At 42.3% G+C, this 22,030-nt stretch overlaps 8 non-coding genes across 8 annotated transcripts; all 8 read left to right on the forward strand.

The window, feature by feature from the left end:
* Positions 1-6,356: 6,356 nt before the first annotated feature.
* On the forward strand, positions 6,357-6,520 carry LOC135047405 (U1 spliceosomal RNA). The gene has a single exon (XR_010239453.1). It is a non-coding gene; the product is annotated as a U1 spliceosomal RNA (small nuclear RNA).
* A 152-nt stretch (positions 6,521-6,672) lies between these two features.
* On the forward strand, positions 6,673-6,835 carry LOC135047345 (U1 spliceosomal RNA). The gene has a single exon (XR_010239400.1). It is a non-coding gene; the product is annotated as a U1 spliceosomal RNA (small nuclear RNA).
* A 674-nt stretch (positions 6,836-7,509) lies between these two features.
* On the forward strand, positions 7,510-7,673 carry LOC135047418 (U1 spliceosomal RNA). The gene has a single exon (XR_010239466.1). It is a non-coding gene; the product is annotated as a U1 spliceosomal RNA (small nuclear RNA).
* A 150-nt stretch (positions 7,674-7,823) lies between these two features.
* On the forward strand, positions 7,824-7,987 carry LOC135047323 (U1 spliceosomal RNA). The gene has a single exon (XR_010239383.1). It is a non-coding gene; the product is annotated as a U1 spliceosomal RNA (small nuclear RNA).
* Positions 7,988-18,978: 10,991 nt separating this feature from the next.
* Positions 18,979-19,142, forward strand: LOC135047350 (U1 spliceosomal RNA). The gene has a single exon (XR_010239404.1). It is a non-coding gene; the product is annotated as a U1 spliceosomal RNA (small nuclear RNA).
* Positions 19,143-19,294: 152 nt separating this feature from the next.
* On the forward strand, positions 19,295-19,457 carry LOC135047330 (U1 spliceosomal RNA). The gene has a single exon (XR_010239390.1). It is a non-coding gene; the product is annotated as a U1 spliceosomal RNA (small nuclear RNA).
* A 674-nt stretch (positions 19,458-20,131) lies between these two features.
* On the forward strand, positions 20,132-20,295 carry LOC135047416 (U1 spliceosomal RNA). The gene has a single exon (XR_010239464.1). It is a non-coding gene; the product is annotated as a U1 spliceosomal RNA (small nuclear RNA).
* A 151-nt stretch (positions 20,296-20,446) lies between these two features.
* LOC135047331 (U1 spliceosomal RNA) lies at positions 20,447-20,610 on the forward strand. The gene has a single exon (XR_010239391.1). It is a non-coding gene; the product is annotated as a U1 spliceosomal RNA (small nuclear RNA).
* Positions 20,611-22,030: the final 1,420 nt, after the last annotated feature.

Here is a 22,030-nt window from a genome sequence, read left to right on the forward strand (position 1 = left end):
CAACCTTTTGAGTAATAGCTGAACACACTAACCGATTGCGCCACAGAGACACTTTGCGAAAAGTACATACTGACAAAGATTAATAAGCATTCATCTAGAACGTTTCCTAGAAAAACTTTAAAAAGTCAATAATCTGGAGAGTTTTTGTAAGATGTTTCTTCCAGCAACCAATGAAGAAACACATTGGTACTTTCGCATGATGAGTGAGTGCTTCAGGATCTCTTGCACTTACATGTGCAGCAGAGTACTGCAATGGAAGCATGCTGGGCCCATAACCCAGAGGTAGGCAGATTGAAACTATCCTTTGCTATATGCATTTTTTTTTTGTTCATTAAAGTAATCCAAAACTGGGGTTGATATTTTAGCTTTTATTTTTACTTAAAGTACAATAACTTTTACCATTTTAATTTGTTTTAGTCCAAATGGCATATCAGCAGTCAGCACTAACTGGTGACATGCCATTTGTACAAGTAAGCCATGTGTGACTAATATATAAACATACTTTATTAAATAACACCTCAAACTATCATACCCAGGATTCAAACCTATAACCTGTTGAATTCTAATCAAACACCCTACCCATGGAGCTACTTGATCCTGCATCTTTTCTAACCTCCAAAAACAGATTCAGTTGCATTTTCCAGCGTGTTTTGTTTGCGCCTTTGCAAATGTCTTACATCGACAAACTTATTTAGTACTATTTTGCAAATAGGGTTACATTGTCGCAACATTGTGTTCCCTAATTGCTTGATTTTTTAAATGCAACAATGCAGACACCTGATAATTGCTCTGTGGAGTCTTATTTTGTGTTTTGTGTTTAGTCTTTAGATCTGAATTTGAATGTACTAGTGAACTAACTTAATTTCCTACTTCTAAATTCATTCCTAAATTCACTACTTACATGAATCCTGTAGTTGGGCATTTTGGGACTTCGATTGTGGGCATTGTTTTGTGTCCAGACCAGCAGCAGGTGGTGTGCATTTGCTGGAAAGGCATCGAAGACCTCCGATATGCTGCATCTCCTGATGTGTGTCTCCCTCAAGTGGCTGTCAGCAAATGCCTGCTAGACACCCCATTCCAAGCTGATTGTGACATCATGGAACATGCATCATAGAACAGGCATGCTAAAACATGGGTCTTCAACCTGCGACCCTCCAGCTGCTGTGGAACTACACATCCCAGCATGCCCTGCCTCAGTTTTAGCATACCTTAATAGCAAAACTGTGGCAGGGCATGCTGGGATGTGTAGTTTCACAGCAGCTGGAGGGCCACAGGATGAAGACCCATGTGCTAGAGCCGTTGAAAAACGGATAGTGTTCCCAAGCCTTCCATCCTGGAATATCTTTGGTCTTTCGCCAATGAAGAAAGCAATCCCTCCCTCCAGCAGACCCTTCAACCACAATACAAGATCACAGCCAAAAGGCCGAGAAGCAACTACACTTGAGCTTAACAAAAATGGCTAAAACTTAGTGGAGGAAAGTGCAGTGCACCAAAACATAAGCTGACACAATCATGGAGAATGCGCCAGCATATATGCTCTTCTATCTATATTTTGCAAACATGCTCTTGTCCCCTCCAGCTGCTCTATGTAGATTTAACGTCTGGCAAGGTGCATAACCCACTGACAAGCAGGCACACTCCTGCATGAGTTTTCACTCTCACTAGCTGGATGATACACAATCATTTGCATGTGCTCCACCTCCGACACACCACCCACCCAACCACCCAGTCACCAGAGCCACCCACAAACCAACTGGCTCCGTGATTTAATTTGCACAGTGTAGTCATCCAGGCAGCATGTCCTTCTCAATGGAAGGATCTCTGGTTCCATGGAATCTTCCGCATTGGAATGCTGCGGAACAAAAAGGATTTAAATATTCAGCTTGCTAGCATTCAATGTACCTGCGGCTTGGCTCTAGCACATGGGTCTTCATCCTGTGGCCCTCCAGCTGCTGTGAAACTACACATCCCAGCATGCCCTGCCACAGTTTTGCTATAAGGTATGCTAAAACTGAGGCAGGGCATGCTGGGATGTGTAGTTCCACAGCAGCTGGAGGGTCGCAGGTTGAAGACCCATGTTTTAGCATGCCTGTTCTATGATGCATGTTCCGTGATGTCACAATCAGCTTGGAATGGGGTGTCTAGCAGGCATTTGCTGACAGCCACTTGAGGGAGACACACATCAGGAGATGCAGCATATCGGAGGTCTTCGATGCCTTTCCAGCAAATGCACACCACCTGCTGCTGGTCTGGACACAAAACAATGCCCACAATCGAAGTCCCAAAATGCCCAACTACAGGATTCATGTAAGTAGTGAATTTAGGAATGAATTTAGAAGTAGGAAATTAAGTTAGTTCACAAGTACATTCAAATTCAGATCTAAAGTCTAGGTAGGCCTCACGTCCTGGCAGCCGCCAGCATTTAAAAATGCCTTGATTAGAGGTACGGAATTAAATGTAGATAAGAAGTAGACACAAAATAAGACTCCGCAGAGCAGTTATCAGGTGTTTTTATCAATTGTTGCATTTAAAAAATCAAGCAATTAGGGAACACAATGTTGCAACAATGTAACCCTATTTGCAAAATAGTACTAAATAAGTTTGTCGATGTAAGACATTTGCAAAGGCGCATCCAAAACACGCTGGAAAATGCTACTGAATCTGTTTTTGGAGGCTAGAATAGGAAATGTGCATCGGTCCTACAAGTACTGAAAGCTCTTCTCCCATCTCCCTTTTCTGAAAAGCCATTTAATATATGGTTCCCAGATAGGGGACATATCAGATATTGCCTTTCAAAAGCAGCAAATATCATACCACTTCTATTGCCATCAAAGATAAACATTGATTGTTTTCAGATATTGGATTGAAAAAGCAGTCTTTATTGACATAAAGAAGCAAAAAAACATACATAAACATTACACACATAAGTACTGTGTTGCAGCACAGCCAAAACACAATACAAATGCTGTCGGTATAGTACAGTTCAAGAACTACAGCACAGGTCAGCCTACACTATAAATCATGAACTGCACTATACATTTAAACAATACAATAGTTAATAAGGCTATGGGTGTGGAGTGTAAGAGGGTGACGGAATCACAAGCCCAAAGCTTTATTGAAAGACAGACACATATAAAGGGAGGATTAATAAATACAAAGATACCCTTTACTATAGAATGTAGTCCAATCCGGTCTTTCAACTCTTCCACAACTGAAAAACGGATAGTGTTCCCAAGCCTTCCATCCTGGAATATCTTCAGTCTCTCGCCAATGAAGAAAACAATCCCTCCAGCAGACTCTTCAACCACAATACAATATCACAGCCAAAAGAGCGAGAAGCAACTACACTTGCGTTTAAACAAAATGGCTAAAACTTAGTGAAAGTGCAGTGCACCAAAACATAAGCTGACACAATCATGGAGAATGCGCCAGCATATATGCTCTTCTGTCTATATTTTCCAAACCTGCTCTTGTCCCCTCCAGTTGCTCCATGTAGATTTGACGTCTGGCAAGGTGCATAACTCACTGACAAGCAGGCACACTCCTGCATGAGTTTTCTCTCTCACTAGCTGGATGATACACATTCATTTGCATGTGCTCCACCTCCGACACACCGCCCACCCAACCACCCAGTCACCAGAGCCACCCACAAGCCAACTGGCTCCGTGATTTAATTTGCACAGTGCAGTCATCCAGGCAGCATGTCCTTCTCAATGGAATAATCTCTGGTTCCATGGAATCTTCCGCATTGGAATGCTGCGGAACAAAAAGGATTTAAACATTCAGCTTGCTAGCATTCAATGTACCTGCGGTTTGGTTCTAGCACATGGGTCTTCATCCTGTTGCCCTCCAGCTGCTGTGAAACTACACATCCCAGCATGCCCTGCTACAGTTTTGCTATTAAGGTATGCTAAAACTGAGGCAGGGCATGCTGGGATATGTAGTTCCACAGCAGCTGGAGGGTCGCAGGTTGAAGACCCATGTTCTAGCATGCCTGTTCTATGATGCATGTTCCGTGATGTCACAATCAGCTTGGAATGGGGTGTCTAGCATGCATTTGCTGACAGCCACTTGAGGCAGACACACATCAGGAGATGCAGCATATCGGAGGTCTTCGATGCCTTTCCAGCAAATGCACACCACCAGCTGCTGGTCTGGACACAAAACAATGCCCACAATTGAAGGCTCAAAATGCCCAACTACAGGATTAATGTAAGTAGTGAATTTAGGAATGAATTTAGAAGTAGGAAATTAAGTTAGTTCACAAGTACATTCAAATTCAGATCTAAAGACTAGGTAGGCCTCACGTCCTGGCAGCACCCAGCATTTAAAAATGCCTTGATTATAGGTAGGGAATTAAATGTAGATAAGAAGTAGACACAAAAGAAGACTCCACAGAGCAATTATCAGGTGTCTTTATCAATTTTTGCATTTAAAAAATCAAGCAATTAGGGAACACAATGTTGCGACAATGTAACCCTATTTGCAAAATAGTACTAAATAAGTTTGTCGATGTAAGACATTTGCAAAGGCGCAAACAAAACACGCTGGAAAATGCAACTGAATCTGTTTTTGGAGGTTAGAATAGATGCAGGATCAAGTAGCTCAATGGGTAGGGTGTTTGATTAGAATTTAACAGGTTATAGGTTTGAATCCTGGGTATGATAGTTTGAGGTGTTATTTAATAAAGTATGTTTATATATTAGTCACACATGGCTTACTTGTACAAATGGCATGTCACCAGTTAGTGCTGACTGCTGATATGCCATTTACACAAACATGCCATGTGTGACTGTATATGCATTTAAGGAGGGCACCCCTGCAAAACCACAAACCATTGAGTGTCAAGTATACTAGATATATCTTCATATCTCATGTGCTTTCTCTGAGACCAATCTTGTTATGCCCCTTCCCCACAAGGCATGCGCCTTTTGTCCATATTGCAAAAATGGGGGGGAGGGCATATAATTCTCTGTCACAGGGCACCAAAAAGTCTAGTTATGGCACTGGTATGCATTATGTAATCTGGCAGACCATCTCTCCAACACTGGCTGGTTGGAATAGAAATCCGGTTATCTATGTGAGCAAATGACCATCAACGATTTACTCTCAAACACTAAAAAATGGACAAAAATGGTCCCCTAAACAAATTGGTTAAATTTTGGGTTTAACCAATTTGTGTAATGACCATTTTTGACCACTTTTCTAGTGTTTGGGAGCAAATGGTTAATTGACATTTGCTCCTATACATTACCAGATTTTCATTCCATCCATCCAGACTGGATAGATAGCCTGACAGATAATTGTGTAGTGTACGCCCAGGATAACTGTTAGTCATGCTTTATTTTATGGCGGCACATAAATGGGTGGACAGATCCAGGGCAAGCACTGCCCACTCATGCATAGTTGTCAACTGATGTGAAGTTCCAGGGGGCAATCTCAGTTATAAAGAGAAGTATCTGGAAATTGTCCCTAGTTAAAAAAAAAAAATTTGATCAACTCCATTTATTTAGTATGATATCCCAGGTGATAGGATGCCGGCAGTCAGAACAACATACTTTATTAAATAACACATCTCAAACTACCATACCCAGGATTCAAACCTATAACCTGTTGAATTCTAATCAAACACCCTACCTATTGAGCTATTTGATCCTGCATAAAAATTGTGAACATTATATGAAGCTATTGGTACTTTGCAAAAAAAAAGAATCAGCATTACAACGCAGCAGATCCATGCAGTTTGCAGCCACACACTACATGTATCTGCTCAGCCACAATGCTGATTATTTCTTCACAAAGTACAAGGTGAGCTCCAAACAGAATTCTCTAGCTTAGAATTATACCTTTCTTTGCCAAACCTAGAAGTCGGGCCCCCCACCCTGGGATCCCCCAGAGGGAGGCCTGCACCGTCATGCGGCAGGCTTGTCCGTTTTGGAAGCAGGCTGATGGGCAGCCCAGGATTGCTTCAGTCTGGGCTTGGCAGGTCTGGAAACATGAGCTTGCTTTGGGTATGCCTGACCTTGGGTACGCTTTACCTGGAGGATGAAAGGGCCAAGAAAAGTACTTTTAGCCTTCTGCGTGGTAGGAGTCATACTAGGTAGGCAAGCTGTTTTAGCAGTAGCCAGATCAGCTACAATCTTATTGAGGTCTTCTCCAAAAGGAGATTCAACTGAGGCAGCACAAGGGAACTCTCATCTGGGGACAACAACTGCAGGGAGAACACATATTTTCAGATGAACATGGTAGGGCAGAAGGCTGCCTAATACTGAAGCACCCCCAAACAACAAATCAAATGCAACTTACTTGACAGAGATGTGCCTGAGCAACGGCCCTCCCCAGCCCTATCCCAAATCATACTTATTTTGCATAGGAGATACCATGGTCATGAAGATTGTTCTCCCAGGGTTAGGTTCATTCATTGCATTCTGGGTATGCTGACCCCTGTGATTTCCCCAAATGTGGGAAACTCGACTGCATTATTTGTGGTAGTGGGGGACTGTGTTTGTGCTTTCCTCTGGTCAGCTCTGGTAAAATTCAGATTTCTTTGTCTCAGATCTTCCTCTAGCCTTGTTCTTCTTTCGAGAGTTCCCTTGTGCTGCCTCAGTTGGATCTCCTTCACTTGACAGGGGGGTGCCCGAGCAGCGACCCTCCCCAGCTCTAGCCCAACTCCTACTTACCTGCCAGGTGAGATACTATGATCATGAAGTTGCTTCTCCCAGGGCAAGGCTCACCCATTGCACTCTGGGTGTGCTGCCCCTGCGATTTCCCCAAATGTGGGAAACTTGACTGCATAATTTGAGTTTTCCCTGGTCGGCTCTCATGTAATTCAGATCTCTTTGTCTCAGGTCTCTCTCCAGCCTAGTTTGCTGTCTGGTTCCACTTCTTTTTTCTTGAGCCCCTCCCTTCTATACCCTTGTGCACTATCCTGACTTCTCCTCCCGTCTGCTTACTTTGTGCCTCCCAATGCACAATGCAAACTACGGGTAGTGCTGCAGGGCCCACACCCTTTTACTTGCTTTACAGAGCAGCTCTGGAGCTGTTACAGTGCCCAGCTGCTGCAAGAAATCAGCTTGAATACTTCAGGGGCTGGGGAATGGCCAACATGAGCCCCACACTGAAGGAGGGTGGGGGTGCTTAATGCGAACTAGGGGTCATCCAAGCACCACAAAAGGCCTCCATGCCCTGCACGCTCCTTTTCTCTTTTCATATGCAGACGAGGGTTGAAGCCAACTTTGACCCACTGCTTGGATGACATCACCATATTCAAATCCATCTGCTGCAGGCCATCCCCCAGGAATGCTTGCACTAGTTGTTGCATTTGGTTTGTTGTTTGGGGGTGCTTCAGTATTAGGCAGCCTTCTGCCACCCCATGTTCATCTGAAAATATGTGTTCTCCCTGCAGTTGTTGTCCCCAGATGAGAGTTCCCTTGTGCTGCCTCAGTTGAATCTCCTTTACTTGACAGAGATGTGCCTGAGCAGCGGCCCTCCCCAGCCCTATCCCAAATCATACTTATTTTGCATAGGAGATACTATTGTCATGAAGATTGTTTTCCCAGGGTGAGGTTCATTCATTGCATTCTGGGTATGCTGACCCCTGTGATTTCCCCAAATGTGGGAAACTCGACTGCATTATTTGTGGTAGTGGTGGACTGTGTTTGTGCTTTCCTCTGGTCAGCTCTGGTAAAGTCAGATTTCTTTGTCTCAGATCTTCCTCTAGCCTTGTTCTTCTTTTGAGAGTTCCCTTGTGCTGCCTCAGTTGGATCTCCTTCACTTGAAAGGTAGTGCCCGAGCAGCGACCCTCCCCAGCTCTAGCCCAACTCCTACTAACCTGCCAGGTGAGATACTATGATCATGAAGGTGCTTCTCCCAGGGCAAGGCTCACCCATTGCACTCTGGGTGTGCTGCCCCTTGCGATTTCCCCAAATGTGGGAAACTTGACTGCATAATTTGTGTTTCCCCTGGACGGCTCTCGTATAATTCAGATCTCTTTGTCTCAGGTCTCTCTCCAGCCTAGTATGCTGTCTGTTTCCACTTCTCTTTTCTTGAGCCCCTCCCTTCTATAACCTTGTGCACTATCCTGACTTCTCCTCCCGTCTGCTTACTTTGTGCCTTCCAATGCACAATGCAAACTACAGGTAGTGCTGCAGGGCCCACACCCTTTTACTTGCCTTACAGAGCAGCTCTGGAGCTGTTACAGTACCTAGCTGCTGCAAGAAATCAGCTTGAATGCTTCAGGGGCTGGGGCATGGCCAACATGAGCCCCACACCGAAGGAGGGTGGGGGTGTTTAATGCGAACTAGGGGTCATCCAAGCGTCGCAAAAGGCCGCCATGCCCTGCATATCCCTTTTCTCTTTTCATAAGCAGACGAGGGTTGAAGCCAACTTTGACCCACTGCTTGGATGACATCACTTGCTGCCTTTCCAATGAAGCAAGTTTAATTTAGTAATAGGTGAAAAACCATCCCTACAAAGGTGTTAATCAGATACTTGGCTTTGTGGACACTTTTCAGAGAACAAATTAGTTAGCATAAAAATAAAGCCAGAAAATGAAGAGCTGTTTAGTCACTCAATTGGATTTTTCTGCAAGCGTATTTCTTTTTCTCTGCAACCCACTGCTAAGTTGTGCTTCCTAGCTGTTCTTTTATAAAATCACTTAATCAAATCTAACTCTGATTACATCAGAGTAGGCCAGGTACCCTACACCATAAGAGGGGGTTTGAAATTTTGACTTGTCTACTTAAAGATCACCAAAATCTGATGACATGGTCAATAACATCACTGGGTGGGATTGAACCACCAACCCTTTGGTTAATAACCAAACACACTAACCGATTGCACCACCGAGACACTTTGCAAAAGTACATACTGACAAAGGCTAATAAGCATTCATCTAGAACGTTTCCTAGAAAACTTTAAAAAGTCAATAATCTGGAGAGTTTTTGTAAGATGTTTCTTCCATCAACCAATGAAGAAACGCATTGGTACTTTCCCATGATGAGTGAGTGCTTCAGGATCTCTTGCACTTACATGTGCAGCAGAGTACTGCAATGGAAGCATGCTGGGCCCCTTAACCCAGAGGTAGGCAGATTGAAACTATCCTCTGCTATATGCATTTTTTTTTTGTTAATTAAAGTAATCCAAAACTGGGATTGATATTTTTGCTCTTTTATTTTTACTTAAAGTACAATAGCTTTTACCATTTTAATTTGTTTTAATAGTATATTGACAGTATTGTTTTCTTTCAAAAATCCACTTAATTTTCTTTACCCTATTATTAAAATGGTAATTGACAAAAACAAACTACATTGTCACCAGAAGAGCAATACAAAATGTACAAGTGATATATTAAAATCATCTTTCCAGCTTGAATTTCAATGATGCATTGGGGCAACGATTTTGTGAGAAACATCTTCACCCTTAAATAAAGATTTTCTTAATTCCTTACCTGTGTGCTAATTAGATATCACCTTGTTTTCACATTAAACAGACTTCCACATGAGAAAGCAGCAAGGATGCAGTGGCGTTAATGTTTCCTGGTGTCAACCTGTATTATTTCAGGAGATATTGAAATGAGGATGCATCTTGCTGCCTTTCCAATGAAGCAAGTTTAATTTAGTAATAGGTGAAAAACCATCCCTACAAAGATGTTAATCAGATACTTGGCTTTGTGGACACTTTTCAGAGAACAAATTTGTTAGCATAAAAATAAAGCCAGAAAATGAAGAGCTGTTTAATCACTCAATTGGATTTTTTTGCCAGCATATTTCTTTTTCTCTGCAAACCACTGCTAAATTGTGCTTCCTAGCTGTTTTTATAAAATCACTGAATCAAATCTAACTCTGATTACATCAGAGAAGGCCAGGTACCCTACACCATAACAGGGGTTTTTGAAATTTTGACTTGTCTACTTAAAGATCACCAAAATCTGATAACAAGGTCAATTACATCCCTGGGTGGGATTGAACCACCAACCTTTTGGTTAATAGCCGTACACACTAACTGATTGCGCCACAGCGACACTTTGCAAAAGTATATACTGACAAAGGCTAATAAGCATTCATCTAGAACGTTTCCTTGAAAAACTTTAAATAGTCAATAATCTGGAGAGTTTTTGTAAGATGTTTCTTCCATCAACCAATGAAGAAACACATTGGTACTTTCCCATGATGAGTGAGTGCTTCAGGATCTCTTGCAATTACATGTGCAGCAGAGTACTGTAATGGAAGCATGCTGGGTCCATAGCACAGAGGTAGGCAGATTGAAACTATCCTCTGCTATATGCGTTTTTTTTTTGTTAATTAAAGTAATCCAAAACTGGGATTGATATTTTTGCTCTTTTATTTTTACTTAAAGTACAATAACTTTTACCATTTTCATTTGTTTTAATAGTATATTGACAGTATTGTTTTCTTTCAAAAATCCACTTAATTTTCTTTACCCGATTATTAAAATGGTAATTGACAAAAACAAACTACATTGTCACCAGAAGAGCAATACAAAATGTACAAGTGATATATTAAAATCATCTTTCCAGCTTGAATTTCAATGATGCATTGGGGCAACGATTTTGTGAGAAACATCTTCACCCTTAAATAAAGATTTTCTTAATTCCTTACCTGTGTGCTAATTAGATATCACCTTGTTTTCACATTAAACAGACTTCCACATGAGAAAGCACAAAGGATGCAGTGGCGTTAATGTTTCCTGGTGTCAACCTGTATTATTTCAGTAGATATTGAAATGAGGATGCATCTTGCTGCCTTTCCAATGAAGCAAGTTTAATTTAGTAATAGGTTAAAAACCATCCCTACAAAGGTGTTAATCAGAAACTTGGCTTTGTGGACACTTTTCAGAGAACAAATTTGTTAGCATAAAAATAAAGCCAGAAAATGAAGAGCTGTTTAATCACTCAATTGGATTTTTTTGCCAGCATATTTCTTTTTCTCTGCAACCCACTGCTAAATTGTGCTTCCTAGCTGTTTTTATAAAATCACTGAATCAAATCTAACTCTGATTACATCAGAGAAGGCCAGGTACCCTACACCATAAGAGGGGGTTTGAAATTTTGACTTGTCTACATAAAGATCACCAAAATCTGATAACAAGGTCAATTACGTCCCTGGGTGGGATTGAACCACCAACCTTTTGGTTAATAGCCTTACACAGTAACTGATTGCGCCACAGCAACACTTTGTAAAAGTCCATACTGACAAAGGCTAATAAGCATTCATCTAGAACGATTCCTAGAAACATTTTAAAAAGTCAATAATGTGGAGAGTTTTTGTAAGATGTTTCTTCCATCAACCAATGAAGAAACACATTGGTACTTTCCCATGATGAGTGAGTGCTTCAGGATCTCTTGCACTTACATGTGCAGCAGAGTACTGTAATGGAAGCATGCTGGGTCCATAACCCAGAGGTAGGCAGATTGAAACTATCCTTTGCTATATGCATTTTTTTTTTGTTCATTAAAGTAATCCAAAACTGGGATTGATATTTTAGCTTTTATTTTTACTTAAAGTACAATAACTTTTACCATTTTAATTTGTTTTAGTGCAAATGGCATATCAGCAGTCAGCACTAACTGGTGACATGCCATTTGTACAAGTAAGCAATGTGTGACTAATATATAAACATGCTTTATTAAATAACATCTCAAACTATCATACCCAGGATTCAAACCTATAACCTGTTGAATTCTAATCAAACACCCTACCCATGGAGCTACTTGATCCTGCATCTTTTCTAACCTCCAAAAACAGATTCAGTTGCATTTTCCAGCGTGTTTTGTTTGCGCCTTTGCAAATGTCTTACATCGACAAACTTATTTAGTACTATTTTGCAAATAGGGTTACATTGTCGCAACATTGTGTTCCCTAATTGCTTGATTTTTTAAATGCAACAATTGATAAAGACACCTGATAATTGCTCTGTGGAGTCTTATTTTGTGTTTTGTGTTTAGTCTTTAGATCTGAATTTGAATGTACTTGTGAACTAACTTAATTTCCTACTTCTAAATTCATTCCTAAATTCACTACTTACATGAATCCTGTAGTTGGGCATTTTGGGACTTCGATTGTGGGCATTGTTTTGTGTCCAGACCAGCAGCAGGTGGTGTGCATTTGCTGGAAAGGCATCGAAGACCTCCGATATGCTGCATCTCCTGATGTGTGTCTCCCTCAAGTGGCTGTCAGCAAATGCCTGCTAGACACCCCATTCCAAGCTGATTGTGACATCATGGAACATGCATCATAGAACAGGCATGCTAAAACATTGGTCTTCAACCTGCGACCCTCCAGCTGCTGTGGAACTACACATCCCAGCATGCCCTGCCTCAGTTTTAGCATACCTTAATAGCAAAACTGTGGCAGGGCATGCTGGGATGTGTAGTTTCACAGCAGCTGGAGGGCCACAGGATGAAGACCCATGTGCTAGAGCCAAGCCGCAGGTACATTGAATGCTAGCAAGCTGAATATTTAAATCCTTTTTGTTCCGCAGCATTCCAATGCGGAAGATTCCATGGAACCAGAGATCCTTCCATTGAGAAGGACATGCTGCCTGGATGACTACACTGTGCAAATTAAATCACGGAGCCAGTTGGCTTGTGGGTGGCTCTGGTGACTGGGTGGTTGGGTGGGTGGTGTGTCGGAAGTGGAGCGCATGCAAATGATTGTGTATCATCCAGCTAGTGAGAGAGAAAACTCATGCAGGAGTGTGCCTGCTTGTCAGTGGGTTATGCACCTTGCCAGACGTTAAATCTACATAGAGCAGCTGGAGGGGACAAGAGCAGGTTTGCAAAATATAGATAGAAGAGCATATATGCTGGCGCATTCTCCATGATTGTGTCAGCTTATGTTTTGGTGCACTGCACTTTCCTCCACTAAGTTTTAGCCATTTTTGTTAAGCTCAAGTGTAGTTGCTTCTCGGCCTTTTGGCTGTGATCTTGTATCGTGGTTGAAGGGTCTGCTGGAGGGAGGGATTGTTTTCTTCATTGGCGAAAAACCAAAGATATTCCAGGATGGAAGGCTTGGGAACACTATCTGTTTTTCAGTTGTGGAAGAGCACAGAGGTCGGATTGGACTACATTCTATAGTAAAGGATATCTTTCTATTTATTGACCCTCCCCTTATATGTGTCTGTGTTACAATAAAGCTTCGGTTTTGTGAATCCCTCACCCTCTTACACTCCACACCCATAGCCTTATTAACTGTTGTATTATTGTATAGTTTAAATGTATAGTGCAGTTCATGATTTATAGTGTAGACTGGCCTGTGCTGTAGTTCTTGAACTGTACTATACCGTCAGCATTTGTATTGTGTTTTGGCTGTGCTGCAACACTGTATTTATGTGTGCAATGTTTATGTATGTTTTTTTTTATGTCAATAAAGACTGCTTTTTCAAGCCAATATCTGAAAACAATCAATGTTTATCTTTGATGGCAATAAAAGTGGTATGATATTTGATGCTTTTGAAATCCAATATCTGATATGTCCCCTATCTGGGAACCATATATTAAATGGCTTTTCAGAAAAGGGAGATGGGAGAAGAGCTTTCAGTACTTGTAGGACCGATGCACATAAAGAAGCAAAAAAACATACATAAACATTACACACATAAGTACCGCGTTGCGGCACAGCCAAAACACAATAGAAATGCTGATGGTATAGTACAGTTCAAGAACTACAGCACAGGCCAGCCTACACTATAAATCATGAACTGCACTATACATTTAAACTGTACAATAATACAACAGTTAATAAGGCTATGGGTGTGGAGTGTAAGAGGGTGAGGGAATCACAAGCCCGAAGCTTTATTGAAAGACTGACACATATAAAGGGAGGATTAATAAATAGAAAGACATCCTTTACTATAGAATGTAGTCCAATCCGGTCTTTCAACTCTTCCACAATTGAAAAACGGATAGTGTTCCCAAGCCTTCCATCCTGGAATATCTTTGGTCTTTCGCCAATGAAGAAAGCAATCCCTCCCTCCAGCAGACCCTTCAACCACAATACAAGATCACAGCCAAAAGGCCGAGAAGCAACTACACTTGAGCTTAACAAAAATGGCTAAAACTTAGTGGAGGAAAGTGCAGTGCACCAAAACATAAGCTGACACAATCATGGAGAATGCGCCAGCATATATGCTCTTCTATCTATATTTTGCAAACATGCTCTTGTCCCCTCCAGCTGCTCTATGTAGATTTAACGTCTGGCAAGGTGCATAACCCACTGACAAGCAGGCACACTCCTGCATGAGTTTTCACTCTCACTAGCTGGATGATACACAATCATTTGCATGTGCTCCACCTCCGACACACCACCCACCCAACCACCCAGTCACCAGAGCCACCCACAAACCAACTGGCTCCGTGATTTAATTTGCACAGTGTAGTCATCCAGGCAGCATGTCCTTCTCAATGGAAGGATCTCTGGTTCCATGGAATCTTCCGCATTGGAATGCTGCGGAACAAAAAGGATTTAAATATTCAGCTTGCTAGCATTCAATGTACCTGCGGCTTGGCTCTAGCACATGGGTCTTCATCCTGTGGCCCTCCAGCTGCTGTGAAACTACACATCCCAGCACGCCCTGCCACAGTTTTGCTATAAGGTATGCTAAAACTGAGGCAGGGCATGCTGGGATGTGTAATTCTACAGCAGCTGGAGGGTCGCAGGTTGAAGACCCATGTTTTAGCATGCCTGTTCTATGATGCATGTTCCGTGATGTCACAATCAGCTTGGAATGGGGTGTCTAGCTGGCATTTGCTGACAGCCACTTGAGGGAGACACACATCAGGAGATGCAGCATATCGGAGGTCTTCGATGCCTTTCCAGCAAATGCACACCACCTGCTGCTGGTCTGGACACAAAACAATGCCCACAATCGAAGTCCCAAAATGCCCAACTACAGGATTCATGTAAGTAGTGAATTTAGGAATGAATTTAGAAGTAGGAAATTAAGTTAGTTCACAAGTACATTCAAATTCAGATCTAAAGTCTAGGTAGGCCTCACGTCCTGGCAGCCGCCAGCATTTAAAAATGCCTTGATTAGAGGTACGGAATTAAATGTAGATAAGAAGTAGACACAAAATAAGACTCCGCAGAGCAGTTATCAGGTGTTTTTATCAATTGTTGCATTTAAAAAATCAAGCAATTAGGGAACACAATGTTGCAACAATGTAACCCTATTTGCAAAATAGTACTAAATAAGTTTGTCGATGTAAGACATTTGCAAAGGCGCATCCAAAACACGCTGGAAAATGCAACTGAATCTGTTTTTGGAGGCTAGAATAGGAAATGTGCATCGGTCCTACAAGTACTGAAAGCTCTTCTCCCATCTCCCTTTTCTGAAAAGCCATTTAATATATGGTTCCCAGATAGGGGACATATCAGATATTGCCTTTCAAAAGCAGCAAATATCATACCACTTCTATTGCCATCAAAGATAAACATTGATTGTTTTCAGATATTGGATTGAAAAAGCAGTCTTTATTGACATAAAGAAGCAAAAAAACATATATAAACATTACACACATAAGTACTGTGTTGCAGCACAGCCAAATCACAATACAAATGCTGTCGGTATAGTACAGTTCAAGAACTACAGTACAGGTCAGCCTACACTATAAATCATGAACTGCACTATACATTTAAACAATACAATAGTTAATAAGGCTATGGGTGTGGAGTGTAAGAGGGTGACGGAATCACAAGCCCAAAGCTTTATTGAAAGACAGACACATATAAAGGGAGGATTAATAAATACAAAGATACCCTTTACTATAGAATGTAGTCCAATCCGGTCTTTCAACTTTTCCACAACTGAAAAACGGATAGTGTTCCCAAGCCTTCCATCCTGGAATATCTTCAGTCTCTCGCCAATGAAGAAAACAATCCCTCCAGCAGACTCTTCAACCACAATACAATATCACAGCCAAAAGAGCGAGAAGCAACTACACTTGCGTTTAAACAAAATGGCTAAAACTTAGTGGAGGAAAGTGCAGTGCACCAAAACATAAGCTGACACAATCATGGAGAATGCGCCAGCATATATGCTCTTCTGTCTATATTTTCCAAACCTGCTCTTGTCCCCTCCAGTTGCTCCATGTAGATTTGACGTCTGGCAAGGTGCATAACTCACTGACAAACAGGCACACTCCTGCATGAGTTTTCTCTCTCACTAGCTGGATGATACACATTCATTTGCATGTGCTCCACCTCCGACACACCGCCCACCCAACCACCCAGTCACCAGAGCCACCCACAAGCCAACTGGCTCCGTGATTTAATTTGCACAGTGCAGTCATCCAGGCAGCATGTCCTTCTCAATGGAATAATCTCTGGTTCCATGGAATCTTCCGCATTGGAATGCTGCGGAACAAAAAGGATTTAAACATTCAGCTTGCTAGCATTCAATGTACCTGCGGTTTGGTTCTAGCACATGGGTCTTCATCCTGTGGCCCTCCAGCTGCTGTGAAACTACACATCCCAGCATGCCCTGCCACAGTTTTGCTATTAAGGTATGCTAAAACTGAGGCAGGGCATGCTGGGATATGTAGTTCCACAGCAGCTGGAGGGTCGCAGGTTGAAGACCCATGTTCTAGCATGCCTGTTCTATGATGCATGTTCCGTGATGTCACAATCAGCTTGGAATGGGGTGTCTAGCATGCATATGCTGACAGCCACTTGAGGCAGACACACATCAGGAGATGCAGCATATCGGAGGTCTTCGATGCCTTTCCAGCAAATGCACACCACCAGCTGCTGGTCTGGACACAAAACAATGCCCACAATTGAAGGCTCAAAATGCCCAACTACAGGATTAATGTAAGTAGTGAATTTAGGAATGAATTTAGAAGTAGGAAATTAAGTTAGTTCACAAGTACATTCAAATTCAGATCTAAAGACTAGGTAGGCCTCACGTCCTGGCAGCACCCAGCATTTAAAAATGCCTTGATTATAGGTAGGGAATTAAATGTAGATAAGAAGTAGACACAAAAGAAAACTCCACAGAGCAATTATCAGGTGTCTTTATCAATTTTTGCATTTAAAAAATCAAGCAATTAGGGAACACAATGTTGCGACAATGTAACCCTATTTGCAAAATAGTACTAAATAAGTTTGTCGATGTAAGACATTTGCAAAGGCGCAAACAAAACACGCTGGAAAATGCAACTGAATCTGTTATTGGAGGTTAGAATAGATGCAGGATCAAGTAGCTCAATGGGTAGGGTGTTTGATTAGAATTTAACAGGTTATAGGTTTGAATCCTGGGTATGATAGTTTGAGGTGTTATTTAATAAAGTATGTTTATATATTAGTCACACATGGCTTACTTGTACAAATGGCATGTCACCAGTTAGTGCTGACTGCTGATATGCCATTTACACAAACATGCCATGTGTGACTGTATATGCATTTAAGGAGGGCACCCCTGCAATACCACAAACCATTGAGTGTCAAGTATACTAGATATATCTTCATATCTCATGTGCTTTCTCTGAGACCAATCTTGTTATGCCCCTTCCCCACAAGGCATGCGCCTTTTGTCCATATTGCAAAAATGGGGGGGAGGGCATATAATTCTCTGTCACAGGGCACCAAAAAGTCTAGTTATGGCTCTGGTATGCATTATGTAATCTGGCAGACCATCTCTCCAACACTGGCTGGTTGGAATAGAAATCCGGTTATCTATGTGAGCAAATGACCATCAACGATTTACTCTCAAACACTAAAAAATGGACAAAAATGGTCCCCTAAACAAATTGGTTAAATTTTGGGTTTAACCAATTTGTGTAATGACCATTTTTGACCACTTTTCTAGTGTTTGGGAGCAAATGGTTAATTGACATTTGCTCCTATACATTACCAGATTTTCATTCCATCCATCCAGACTGGATAGATAGCCTGACAGATAATTGTGTAGTGTACGCCCAGGATAACTGTTAGTCATGCTTTATTTTATGGCGGCACATAAATGGGTGGACAGATCCAGGGCAAGCACTGCCCACTCATGCATAGTTGTCAACTGATGTGAAGTTCCAGGGGGCAATCTCAGTTATAAAGAGAAGTATCTGGAAATTGTCCCTAGTTAAAAAAAAAAAAAAATTTTTTATCAACTCCATTTATTTAGTATGATATCCCAGGTGATAGGATGCCAGCAGTCAGAACAACATACTTTATTAAATAACACATCTCAAACTACCATACCCAGGATTCAAACCTATAACCTGTTGAATTCTAATCAAACACCCTACCTATTGAGCTATTTGATCCTGCATAAAAATTGTGAACATTATATGAAGCTATTGGTACTTTGCAAAAAAAAAGAATCAGCATTACAACGCAGCAGATCCATGCAGTTTGCAGCCACACACTACATGTATCTGCTCAGCCACAATGCTGATTATTTCTTCACAAAGTACAAGGTGAGCTCCAAACAGAATTCTCTAGCTTAGAATTATACCTTTCTTTGCCAAACCTAGAAGTCGGGCCCCCCACCCTGGGATCCCCCAGAGGGAGGCCTGCACCGTCATGCGGCAGGCTTGTCCGTTTTGGAAGCAGGCTGATGGGCAGCCCAGGATTGCTTCAGTCTGGGCTTGGCAGGTCTGGAAACATGAGCTTGCTTTGGGTATGCCTGACCTTGGGTACGCTTTACCTGGAGGATGAAAGGGCCAAGAAAAGTACTTTTAGCCTTCTGCGTGGTAGGAGTCATACTAGGTAGGCAAGCTGTTTTAGCAGTAGCCAGATCAGCTACAATCTTATTGAGGTCTTCTCCAAAAGGAGATTCAACTGAGGCAGCACAAGGGAACTCTCATCTGGGGACAACAACTGCAGGGAGAACACATATTTTCAGATGAACATGGTAGGGCAGAAGGCTGCCTAATACTGAAGCACCCCCAAACAACAAATCAAATGCAACTTACTTGACAGAGATGTGCCTGAGCAACGGCCCTCCCCAGCCCTATCCCAAATCATACTTATTTTGCATAGGAGATACCATGGTCATGAAGATTGTTCTCCCAGGGTGAGGTTCATTCATTGCATTCTGGGTATGCTGACCCCTGTGATTTCCCCAAATGTGGGAAACTCGACTGCATTATTTGTGGTAGTGGGGGACTGTGTTTGTGCTTTCCTCTGGTCAGCTCTGGTAAAAGTCAGATTTCTTTGTCTCAGATCTTCCTCTAGCCTTGTTCTTCTTTCGAGAGTTCCCTTGTGCTGCCTCAGTTGGATCTCCTTCACTTGACAGGGGGGTGCCCGAGCAGCGACCCTCCCCAGCTCTAGCCCAACTCCTACTTACCTGCCAGGTGAGATACTATGATCATGAAGGTGCTTCTCCCAGGGCAAGGCTCACCCATTGCACTCTGGGTGTGCTGCCCCTGCGATTTCCCCAAATGTGGGAAACTTGACTGCATAATTTGAGTTTTCCCTGGTCGGCTCTCATGTAATTCAGATCTCTTTGTCTCAGGTCTCTCTCCAGCCTAGTTTGCTGTCTGGTTCCACTTCTTTTTTCTTGAGCCCCTCCTTTCTATACCCTTGTGCACTATCCTGACTTCTCCTCCCGTCTGCTTACTTTGTGCCTCCCAATGCACAATGCAAACTACGGGTAGTGCTGCAGGGCCCACACCCTTTTACTTGCTTTACAGAGCAGCTCTGGAGCTGTTACAGTGCCCAGCTGCAGCAAGAAATCAGCTTGAATGCTTCAGGGGCTGGGGAATGGCCAACATGAGCCCCACACCGAAGGAGGGTGGGGGTGCTTAATGCGAACTAGGGGTCATCCAAGCACCACAAAAGGCCTCCATGCCCTGCACGCTCCTTTTCTCTTTTCATATGCAGACGAGGGTTGAAGCCAACTTTGACCCACTGCTTGGATGACATCACCATATTCAAATCCATCTGCTGCAGGCCATCCCCCAGGAATGCTTGCACTAGTTGTTGCATTTGGTTTGTTGTTTGGGGGTGCTTCAGTATTAGGCAGCCTTCTGCCACCCCATGTTCATCTGAAAATATGTGTTCTCCCTGCAGTTGTTGTCCCCAGATGAGAGTTCCCTTGTGCTGCCTCAGTTGAATCTCCTTTACTTGACAGAGATGTGCCTGAGCAGCGGCCCTCCCCAGCCCTATCCCAAATCATACTTATTTTGCATAGGAGATACTATTGTCATGAAGATTGTTCTCCCAGGGTGAGGTTCATTCATTGCATTCTGGGTATGCTGACCCCTGTGATTTCCCCAAATGTGGGAAACTCGACTGCATTATTTGTGGTAGTGGTGGACTGTGTTTGTGCTTTCCTCTGGTCAGCTCTGGTAAAAGTCAGATTTCTTTGTCTCAGATCTTCCTCTAGCCTTGTTCTTCTTTTGAGAGTTCCCTTGTGCTGCCTCAGTTGGATCTCCTTCACTTGAAAGGTAGTGCCCGAGCAGCGACCCTCCCCAGCTCTAGCCCAACTCCTACTAACCTGCCAGGTGAGATACTATGATCATGAAGGTGCTTCTCCCAGGGCAAGGCTCACCCATTGCACTCTGGGAGTGCTGTCCCTTGCGATTTCCCCAAATGTGGGAAACTTGACTGCATAATTTGTGTTTCCCCTGGACGGCTCTCGTATAATTCAGATCTCTTTGTCTCAGGTCTCTCTACAGCCTAGTATGCTGTCTGTTTCCACTTCTCTTTTCTTGAGCCCCTCCCTTCTATAACCTTGTGAACTATCCTGACTTCTCCTCCCGTCTGCTTACTTTGTGCCTTCCAATGCACAATGCAAACTACAGGTAGTGCTGCAGGGCCCACACCCTTTTACTTGCCTTACAGAGCAGCTCTGGAGCTGTTACAGTACCCAGCTGCTGCAAGAAATCAGCTTGAATGCTTCAGGGGCTGGGGCATGGCCAACATGAGCCCCACACCGAAGGAGGGTGGGGGTGTTTAATGCGAACTAGGGGTCATCCAAGCGTCGCAAAAGGCCGCCATGCCCTGCATATCCCTTTTCTCTTTTCATAAGCAGACGAGGGTTGAAGCCAACTTTGACCCACTGCTTGGATGACATCACTTGCTGCCTTTCCAATGAAGCAAGTTTAATTTAGTAATAGGTGAAAAACCATCCCTACAAAGGTGTTAATCAGATACTTGGCTTTGTGGACACTTTTCAGAGAACAAATTTGTTAGCATAAAAATAAAGCCAGAAAATGAAGAGCTGTTTAATCACTCAATTGGATTTTTCTGCAAGCGTATTTCTTTTTCTCTGCAACCCACTGCTAAGTTGTGCTTCCTAGCTGTTCTTTTATAAAATCACTTAATCAAATCTAACTCTGATTACATCAGAGAAGGCCAGGTACCCTACACCATAAGAGGGGGTTTGAAATTTTGACTTGTCTACTTAAAGATCACCAAAATCTGATAACAAGGTAAATTACGTCCCTGGGTAGGATTGAACCACCAACCTTTTGGTTAATAACCGAACACGCTAACTGATTGCGCCACAGAGACACATTGCGAAAGTATATACTGACAAAGGCTAATAAGCATTCATCTAGAACGTTTCCTAGAAAAACTTTAAAAAGTCAATAATCTGGAGAGTTTTTGTAAGATGTTTCTTCCATCAACCAATGAAGAAACACATTGGTACTTTCCCATGATGAGTGAGTGCTTCAGGATCTCTTGCACTTACATGTGCAGCAGAGTACTGCAATGGAAGCATGCTGGGCCCATAACCCAGAGGTAGGCAGATTGAAACTATCCTCTGCTATATGCATTTTTTTTTGTTAATTAAAGTAATCCAAAACTGGGATTGATATTTTTGCTCTTTTATTTTTACTTAAAGTACAATAACTTTTATTATTTTAATTTGTTTTAATAGTATATTGACAGTATTGTTTTCTTTCAAAAATCCACTTAATTTTCTTTACCCTATTATTCAAATGGTAATTGACAAAAACAAACTACATTGTCACCAGAAGAGCAATACAAAATGTACAAGTGATATATTAAAATCATCTTTCCAGCTTGAATTTCAATGATGCATTGGGGCAACGATTTTGTGAGAA

This window comes from Pseudophryne corroboree, unplaced genomic scaffold (assembly GCF_028390025.1).
Source record: "Pseudophryne corroboree isolate aPseCor3 unplaced genomic scaffold, aPseCor3.hap2 scaffold_927, whole genome shotgun sequence".
Classification (NCBI taxonomy): Eukaryota; Metazoa; Chordata; class Amphibia; order Anura; family Myobatrachidae; genus Pseudophryne; species Pseudophryne corroboree.